We start from the raw sequence: 9,594 nt of genomic DNA, 5'->3' as shown, positions 1-9,594 counted from the left end.
TTTGTTGCATGAAGGCACCATTTCAGCACACAGGGGTAGAAACTTTTCCTAATTTGCCTCTCTGTGACCTCTTGCAAAGTGGGCTGGACTGAGGATAAAATTTAGATTATTTAGACCTTAACTTTAGGCAGCTTTAGTTGAGGGGTGACAGATTTTACCTCTCTAAAGCCTTGGATGCATTGCCCAGCTCTGGGTCTCCTGGGTGCCCTTGTTGCTATACTTGTAGTGCTAATAATATTTGCATGTCTGAAAATGTAACTGAGACATTTAGGGGGATGCCTCGTGCATTCCTGCCCTGTGTCACAGAGGCGCTTTCAGCTATTCAAGCAGAAACATAAGCCTCACTATTGTGGACTGTGGGGCGTGCGCTGGCGTTTTTGCTTAGCTATGTTATTGGCCATTAAATCCTCCGCTCCCTTTCTAAATCTGGCCACAGGACTCGACTTTGCAGACTTTGGCAGGGGTGAATTCCACAGGATGTGGGTCCATTTCCTCTAATTTCTTTTAAATATGTCCACTAGTTAACTTTTACTGACTGTTTTCCTGTTCTCATTTCAGGGAGTGGGGGTGAAGCACAGGCGAATGGTCCAGCTGACACCGTGGCATGGTCGGTCCCTCCTGCTGCAGCTGGATGTTCACCTCCTGGTTTTCTTATCGGTGGTAGCCACTTAATGGAGATGCCCAAGACAGAAACCTCCTTAAACCAGGCTCCTTCTGCCGTCGTGACAGAGGATCCAGCTCCTCCAAAAAGGGTGATTCCCCTTATCCTAAGGTCTGATTCACCCCCAGGTCTGTGTCTCTGCATAGACCATAGGGATGTAGTGGAGGGGGCTGAGCCTTTGGTGTCCTCTGCTGTCCTCCTCCCTTGGCCCAGTCCCTGCCCAGCACGGGGTTTTATGCTTTCCCAGTTCAGGACCATGTTTTTCTCTGCAATTCTTCAATTTTGTGCTCCAGGGTTTGGGACATGGAGGGAAGATGCCACGATGGGCAGAGCTGGAGAACTGGCACTTCTTCCACCCCTTTGCCCATTGTTGGGTCTGGATCTGGGTCTGGGTCTGCCCTTCCCATGGGGCTGACCCCACTGTGGGTAGGGCAGGGGAAGGGGAGAGGAAGCCCCTGGCACAGGGGCTCCTCTCCTATCCCTGCAGAGACCTGAAGCCAGCTATGTCCCAAACCTAATGTTCCAAACTGGTATTTTAGTAGGCGTGGATGATTATAGGTCTTCCCAGGGCCCTTAAAAACCTGCAGGTAGGATGGGGCTCAACTCTTATTGACTGCAACAGTTCTTAAGTATTTCTTGTATTTCAGATATTAATGAGAATTGAGGTCATTATGGCAGATGTCTTACTTCCTTTTTTCCCCCCATCTGCATTATTGCAAATTGCCTTATATTCCCCCAAATTGCCATTAGTTACTTACTAGCCCTAAGTGAGAAAGAGAATTTTGTATTTATTGGGTATTTAAACATTTTTACCACTGGTTTGTATTCCAAAGAGGAACATTTCTTACAGGAAAGAAAATAAAAAATGCTGATCTCCAAGAGTATCTAAGTATTTCATTTTAATAATGCTGACCTAGTCTGCTGTGATAATGTTGAATTACTTTGCTTTGGCAATACAAAATGGTTTTGTTTTGAAAGTGCCACAGCAACATAATTTGTGATAAAGTGAAATATAAGAAATATAACATGATTTTGAAAGTAGCAGCTTGTAAAATTCAAGTCAAAGCTGAGTGACTCCCAATGATAAATGCGATAGATGCATTTTCTTTCTCAAAGGAAGTATTTAAGCACCACTGAAACAAAATGGGAGAATAGAAGCAATCTGTTTCAGCATTTTCTCAGTGATATTTTCCAGCATTCCGGCAATATGTTGTGATTTCAATAAAACATCTGCTCCAGCTGTAAAACTGTTATCTCCAACTTCCTTACTGCTCAGATCTAACATTTTTCTTGGAGAATGTGGCACACTGTAAGAATGTCCCATTATTTACTTAAGTTGGGATTTCATCTTCCTTTCATTGTCTAAAACATAGATTTCTTTTCCAAAGGAATGGTCTGAGCGCCTTCAGTCATCATGAGAAAAAGACAGGACTCTCCACTGATGCATCTCATCCTAAGATGGTGTTTGGATATCTGGGATGAATCACCTGATACAGGGTCCTTCTTTTCTACAGCTGCCTCAGTTTGCCTGGTTGACCATGTCTTTCTGATGTTAGTGGATTAGGTCCCCTGAAGTTTATAATGTTTTATGGACTGGACCAGAGTGATTCTCTCCTCTGACTTATGAACAACAACAGGACACAGCAAGGCTGCAGCAGGACTAACACCTCCCGGCTGAACTACAGCACAGCTAGGAAACACACATCTGAACCCACCAACAGTCTCCCTGGGATGGTTTATACACAATGTCCCACCATGCACTGTCCTACAGATCAAGTGCTTTCACCAGGAGGCTTGGTGTTGAAGGAGTCACTGGGTGGAAGCCTAAAACTTCCATGAGCTCAGACTGGACCATCTTCCCCCCTTCCAGTAATCTGTGAACATCACCGAGACAACTACTTCCATGACCCTCAGAGGAACCTGAGCAAACTAGCTGGAGTAAGAAATGCTCAGGGTTTCTTCACCAAGCACAGGGCAGTCTTGAGACGTGACATAGGTATTGAGGTGTTGCCGTAGTAGAAGAAGATAACAACAGTGGCCCATAAAGACTTTGGAAGAAAATCAACATAATATGCTCTGTGGTTGAAATTGTAAATGTCCGTTTTTACTGTGTGATTTTTTTCTTTATTTCTTTTTCTTGCAAGAAAGAATCCCTTGAACACCAGTTCCCCATCAGTGGAAGGAGTGACAGATCTTTAGCAACGGCAGTACTACGAATTAACAGTCTTCATAAAATTCATAGGTTGGAAAGGAACTGAAGGAAAAACACTCTGCAAAGGTTACCAGGCCAAAGCCCTGGGGCAACTGAAAGCTAAATTAAAAGGGGAAAAAAAATGAATATCCCATACTAAACCAAAAACCAAAACCCTAATGAAAACACTAAAAGCAATGATTAATATGACAACTGGGCAGCTTTCCCTGAAGACATGAATTCCCATCAGGGTAATCAAATTTGTCTTAAAAATGATAAATAGCACTACCACTAACCTAAAAATGTACCTTGATCCCACCAAGCTCAATCTCTTCAAACACTAGCTGCTTCATTTGAAAAAAAAAAAAGTATTTAAATAAACAAATAATATAAAACAAAACCCACAGTCCCAACACGGATTTTTTCAAAGTTACCTCAGTCTTTTTTGGCTGTTCAGTCCACTCCCTGGTGTCCAGGTGTAAACAATTCCCAAAAAGAGACGTCTGTATCCCTGAATTCCAGAAAAGGTAGCGCTTTGTCTTTCTTTCCCAAAAAGGCTGTCTTTATGCTGAGTTTCTCAACCAAACCGGGGATGTTTAGGCCTTTTGATTATTTTTCCCCTCCATTTTTTTTTTTTTTAAACTTTCCCCTCTACTTGCATTGGTGGCCCTTTATTTCTTAATGATATTCTTCTTCCTCTTGCGCAAGGCTATCTCATCTTCTTTTCCACTGCCTGCTCCCCACAAATCCCACACTCCTTGGCAAACCTTTGTGCCTCATACCAGCGCTCGCTGCCCACCCTGGCCCCTTGGAGATGGACTGGGTCTACCACGGCTTTCCAGACCATGATGAAAAGGGATATTTATGAGCATGGTCATGCAAGACGGGTCGAACACCACGTACGTCCTTGAGAGAAAGCTGTGCTCTGAGCTTTCAGTTGTCAGTCTTTCTCTTGCTCTTCATCTGGAATCTTCTTCCCTGCAGCTCCCTCCTTGTAGCAGCTTGTGGCTTTTGGAGGAGCAAGTGGGGCTGGGTGAAGACTATGGAGAAAAGGAGCATTTACCTCCTGGCGGGACCTCCTGACTACCCAGCAAGCCAAGTTCATGGCTTCATCTTTGCTATGACTTCGCTTTGGTTAACCAATTGAGAGCAAAAGTAGTCAAAATTGCTTGTATTTAGGCTGATGTTCACGCCTTTTCTTTCTGTGTTTCTCCCTTTTCCACTGTGTTTCTTTATCAGCCAGGAGCCCTAATCCTGACACTATTGAGCTTTCTGTTTATGTCGTAAAGTGCTGCAAAGGCGGCAGCTGGGCCTATAGACTTTTAAGCATAGTTTCTCACCCGTCCTCTCTTCTATTTAGCTAGACAGCTAGTGAAACCTTCCCTACACTTGAGAAACACCTTTATAGCAGAGATGACAATAATTTACCCTTCCCAGGCAGGATATGGTGCCTTTGCCACTAAAGAAAATCAGTCCCAGATGAATCAGACTGCAATCTGTCAATTCACAATAGAAGTTGCTTTTGTGTTTTTTTTACCTCTGCATTTCATCACTGATTCTGAGTGGCAAAACTAAATGCGTTGTCCCTCATTATCCCAATAAGCTCCCAATCATTTCAAAATTTGTAAGTGGCATGTTTTCCCTTTTCTTGCTAAAAATGAATAACAGTTTGTCATTTAAAATCTGTCATGGTAGCAGCAGGGAACAAGAGAGTGGGTGCCATCCTTCAGCCTCAGCCCCGGGATCTTAATGAGGGTCTGATGCCACTTAAAGAAATCTTTAAGCAGAGTGCATTTTAAGCAGAGTGCTGCTGGGTTTAATCAACAGAGGAAGGCAGGTCTAGCTGACTGAGAATCATCCTTTGGACACTGGATTCAGATGAGACTGCCTAAGAGTTTGGACCTCTTTGTGCCATTCTCTCATTTTCTTTGCTTTTTGAGGCAAGCAGAAATGTTACAGCATTAGTTTTCCTTGTATTCATCCTCCCTGCTGGGATCTGAAGATCTGCTTTATTGTTCACTTTTGAAGCTTTTAAATATCTCCTCCACCTGCAAGGTCTACAAAGCGCTCACAATTTGCTGGCTAGGCAGGTTAGCCAGCCACCATTTGACTGTCATCTTCTCTCAAACTGGGACAAGGATAGTATTTAAAGAGGTGGAACTGTGGTCCATGACTGGTGCTTCAGATTGCTGTGATATTAGTATTACTGTATTTGGTAAAATCTTCATTATTGAGCTTTGCATACCAGTAAATCTTCCTACTGTAGCTTTGACATTAACAGGAAAAAATAATTTTGGTTGATATTGGTAGTGTCCTCCAGGAAAAGGAAAATATTTAGATCTTTCTTATTTGGTCTATTCCTGCAGTGGCCACCTTCTAAAAGAAAGTACAGTAGATATGAGCTTCTTGAAAGTAAGTAGGCACCTATAAACTTTGGCATATGAGACGCACATGAGATGCGCTGAGGGAGTGCATCCACAGATGCATAGACAACAAAAGCTCTTTTCTGCCCCTGTTTTTGCATTCCCAACAGGAGTTTCGCTGGTGGAGCTCTTTGAGGTGTACTAGTCTTTCCACATCTTGCCAAACAAGGTGATGCTGGCAGGTCTCCGGGGCACAAACCTGGCTGTAGTAAGTCCCAGATGTCCTGCTGGTCTGCAAAGTGCGAGATGAGCATTGGTATGATATTAAGAAGTTTCATGCAGTAAAAAAGAGTGTTTGAAGGCTCATGTTCACTGGAGTATATCCTTAAGATTCAGGATTGGAGAGTGATGAATTCCTGCCTCAAGGGCTTTTTTGACCTCTGGTTGATCTCAGGCTGGATTCAACTGACTAAACAGAGGTGTCTACATGATAAGCACCAGCCTCTGAACCAGTTACCCTGGGCTTCCCTTGTCAATGGGCCTGGCTGACATCACCAGTGGAGGTTAGGCTACAACCTATCTCACCCTGAAGTGGATGTCCAAGATCAGCCAGCTGAATCACGCCCCTGCTTGCTTCTCAGCTGTAAGGGGGTCTGGGATGACCATCTCAGCTTGAAGACTTTCCTAGATGAGATGTCGGGAGTAAAGAGAAAGGAGTTGCACCTTAACTCTGCAGCTAGAGACAACAATAAATGGTATTTTCTCACTTGCAAAACTTGTGTCTCTCTGAAGCCTGTTGCCCATGTCTGACAACTAGACTGCCATCACCTTTTCCAGTGCCTCACTGCTCCCTTGATGAGTGTTGCATAAATCACATCCTCCAACTCTGCTGTGGCAGTGCATTACATTTCATTGAACACAAGTGGTAGTAAATCTAAGTGCAATCAGTAGAGCATTTTTATAGGAGCAATTACATTTAAAAGGTTTTTCTCTGAACCATGTCCCATATTCAGGGAGAAGACACACATGTAGGTAGTAATAATGTTGTCCAGAGCCAAGAATGGTTTCAAAAAAAGCTCTGACTGAAATGATTGAGTCTCCTTGGCCTCTTATTGCAGAAGAGAGAGCAAATAAGATTTTGGAGTAAGGCTGCGAAGGATATGTTTTGTAATAAGCCCTGAATGTGATGGAGTAGTGACGCCGCAAGGTCAGTGAACTGCCAGTTGCCTGCCTGCTAACATGCATTTCCACTCCACACTGCTTACTATCCCTTTTCCTCTTGTTTTCAAAATGTTTAAAATAATTAGGTCAAACAAGGAGCCATTTTTTATCCCCTGTATTTCATTTAGACTCTTTGCTTCTTTGTCAGACCTGATAAAGGGATTATATGCTTGAAGGCTTTTTATATCATCAAGTCTAATAAAGAAATTACCTCTCCCAATAAGTTGTAGATCTCTAAATATATGTGAGCTTTTTAACTGTGGTGGGATCTATTGGGATCTTTCAGTATTCACTGGAGGCATATGTGGACTTAGTTATAAGATCAGAGAGGCACCATAGAGACAACAGATGAAAAACCTGCTGCCAAACACGCTAGGATTCATCAAGACCCACAGCCTGCCCTCCTGAGTAGGGAGCTGCTACTGCTAGGTGTTTACCAAACTTAGAAGACTTGTTGCAGCAAAGCTGGAATTCAGGGAGGTGGAAGGAAAAAAACCCTTTGAATTTCACCCTACAGTTTTCTATATATGTCAAGAAGTGGAACAGTTTTCCAAGAGAAGTTCTGCAGTCTGCATCCCCGGAGGTTTTCAAGACCCAACTGTAAAAAGCCAGTCTGATCTCAGAGCTGACCCTGCTTTGAGCAGGAGGTTGGACTAGAGACCTCTGAAGTCCCTTCCAACCTCAGTTATTCTGTGATGCTGTGATATCCAACTCCATAACCTGGAGCTAGGCCACAGCGTATCTCCAGAAAAAAAGCATCTGGTCCTGATTTAGAGAATATAAGCAAGGCCATGTTTTGGATGGCAGCTGAACCCACCCATAGCTAATCTCCCATCATACGACAAGGACCATATGTCATGCCATGTGGCGGTAACTGAATGGGCATGAGGGAGATTATTACAACCTCTTTCATCTCCAGGATAAATCTTCTCAGATGAAGAATCTGTATTTCCTCAATGGAGTTGTTCCATTGATTGAATTATGCTTGCCATTAAAAGAATAATTCTGTGCATGATTACTACTTTGGACCTTTCTGGTTTTCACTTAGGGGTTTGTTCTGTCATTGCCTCTCACATGAAAGAGTCTCTGAAATATCAGATGCTTCTGTCATTCTATATCTTTCTCAACTAGGACATGATCATCTTTTAACCTTCTCTACAATATTTGAACTCCTCAATGCGCTCAGCTTGGGTTTTGGCAGGTATCCAAACCCCAATAGGACGAGGAAGGCTGCCCCTTGTTGCAAAGCCCCAATAGGTCAAAGTGGTCTGTTATCATTCACAAATGATTCAAGCAAGCCAGCGCCCAGCGCTAAGTGTTCCTCGCTTGGTTTATAGCTTTACCTTCAAAAAAAGAAAAGAGAATGCAACGTGGTTGCAGCTTCTAGTTATGATTTCAGAGCAAAAGCATCTGACACAAGACCAAGGTGAGCTTCTCTTTTAGTCAGAGGGCACATAACTCAGAGAAAACCTCAGGGAATTGTGGGAGTCATAGGGATGAGTTACCATGTCATAGAGTTGAGGAATCAAAGGATGGAAGAAGAAGTTTAATGAAGAACATAGATTTTCCTGTGCAGGAATCTCTCCTCTCTCAGATAGTACAGGCTGCAATGATAACACCTGCTGAGCCATTTCCATCACTGTCAGTGCCTCCAGTCAATGGAGTGACCAAGAGATATGGGGACCTTGAATTACTACCTGGACACCTTGAATTACCACCTGGAGATGCCTCTCTCTCTCTACTCCGTGCACAGGGAGAGGAAAAAGACTCCAGATCTTGGCTCTTCCTGTGGTGGGATAAAGCCAGGCCCTAGGTCTATAGGTTCCTTTGCATCCTGTGGGCTTGAGAGCAGGATTCAGCAAAATTCACAGGTCCTTTTAGGCACTGATAGCTTTATGACAGCTAAAGATGAGCCAGAGCTCATCACTCCCTTACAGGCTCTGGGCAGAAATGGGTACTTCCAGAAAGCAGTTCCGTCCACAGTAGGATATGTGTCTAAGATAGGGCAGAGCAGTTTCTCTTCGGAGACATCAGTGTCTGTAAAGAGTTCCCATCTTGCTCAGATGTCAGTGCCAAAATTCTAGCAATATAGTGCTTGGAGAAGATGAATGCTACCTCAAACTTGCTTGAAATCAGTGGGAGGTGATCTCCCCAAGACTTCATTGTCTCTGAGGTAGGTGACTAACTACTTATGTGAATCCAACTCCCATCCTGTCTCCCCATTTACACTGTGTAATAACTGGTTGACTCTATGTCACGATGCCAAGACATATTCCTGGAGATGGACCCTGATGCTTGCTCTTTCCTCAGAAAATCCCCTTTGAGAAGTTCAAATATTCCACCCTGCCTTGGCTGTGCACATGGCAGACCATTGCTTGGCTTACACAGGTATCTGGGATGGTGAAGGTTTTTGGGAAGACTGCTTCTAAATGTTTACCTTTTTAAACTGCTCACTGGCTGCTTTTTTATTTTTAAGGCCTGTGCTGTGCCCTGCCCTGCAGTTCCTGCCCCAAGGTGTGCTTGGACAATGTAGTAAGGAGCTAGGAGTGCCCCTGGTCTGGGACACCATGAGACCAGGACTTCTCAGTGTATGGTGGGGTATCAATGTGCTCACAGACTCTAGGGCCACCATGAGATGAGAGGGTGGCAAAATCCAGCTCCTGTTTGCAGAGATGCAAACAGATGTACATGACAAGAGCATTGCAAGCTGCAGCCTTTTTCACACCAGGACTCCTCCTTCCATCTTTGGAGATGTCTTTCTATGGGCTTGTTCTGACCATCCTCCATCCACAGTTCTCCTGTCTGGAAACAACAGGGACAATTTGCCTTGCCTTCCTCATTATCAAAAGCACCAAAATGATCTTCCCACTTACTGCCAGCCTCCCAGCTGGTGGGAGGTCTTCCCTACTCAACCACACTCCACCGAGGCTCAGGGAAAGTTTCCTGTCCACCTCATCAGGTTCAGGATTGGGCCCTTCTGGTCAAGTCATAAGTGCTTTTTCCTGCTCCAGTACTCCCAAGGCACTTCAAGGGTTAAGCCAACAGGACTGCAGGGGAAGGGGAGATCAATTTTCCTGCCTGTAAAGAGCTGTGGCATGGCATGAATGTATTTGTAACACGAGCCAGAAAAACAGTCCGCGGATGCTATTGAAGATAGC

General features: G+C 44.0%; 1 long non-coding RNA gene across 1 annotated transcript; it reads left to right on the top strand.

Moving 5' to 3' along the window:
* Nucleotides 1-419: 419 nt before the first annotated feature.
* On the top strand, nt 420-4,159 carry LOC138688566 (uncharacterized). The gene is made up of 3 exons (XR_011327442.1): nt 420-479; nt 559-772; nt 2,050-4,159. It is a non-coding gene; the product is annotated as an uncharacterized lncRNA (long non-coding RNA).
* The last annotated feature ends 5,435 nt before the right edge of the window (nt 4,160-9,594 follow it).

Source organism: Haliaeetus albicilla, chromosome 2, assembly GCF_947461875.1.
Source record: "Haliaeetus albicilla chromosome 2, bHalAlb1.1, whole genome shotgun sequence".
NCBI classification, from domain to species: domain Eukaryota; kingdom Metazoa; phylum Chordata; class Aves; order Accipitriformes; family Accipitridae; genus Haliaeetus; species Haliaeetus albicilla.
The sequence above is the reverse complement of the archived record's forward strand: the minus strand, read 5'-3'. Positions and strand labels throughout refer to the sequence as shown.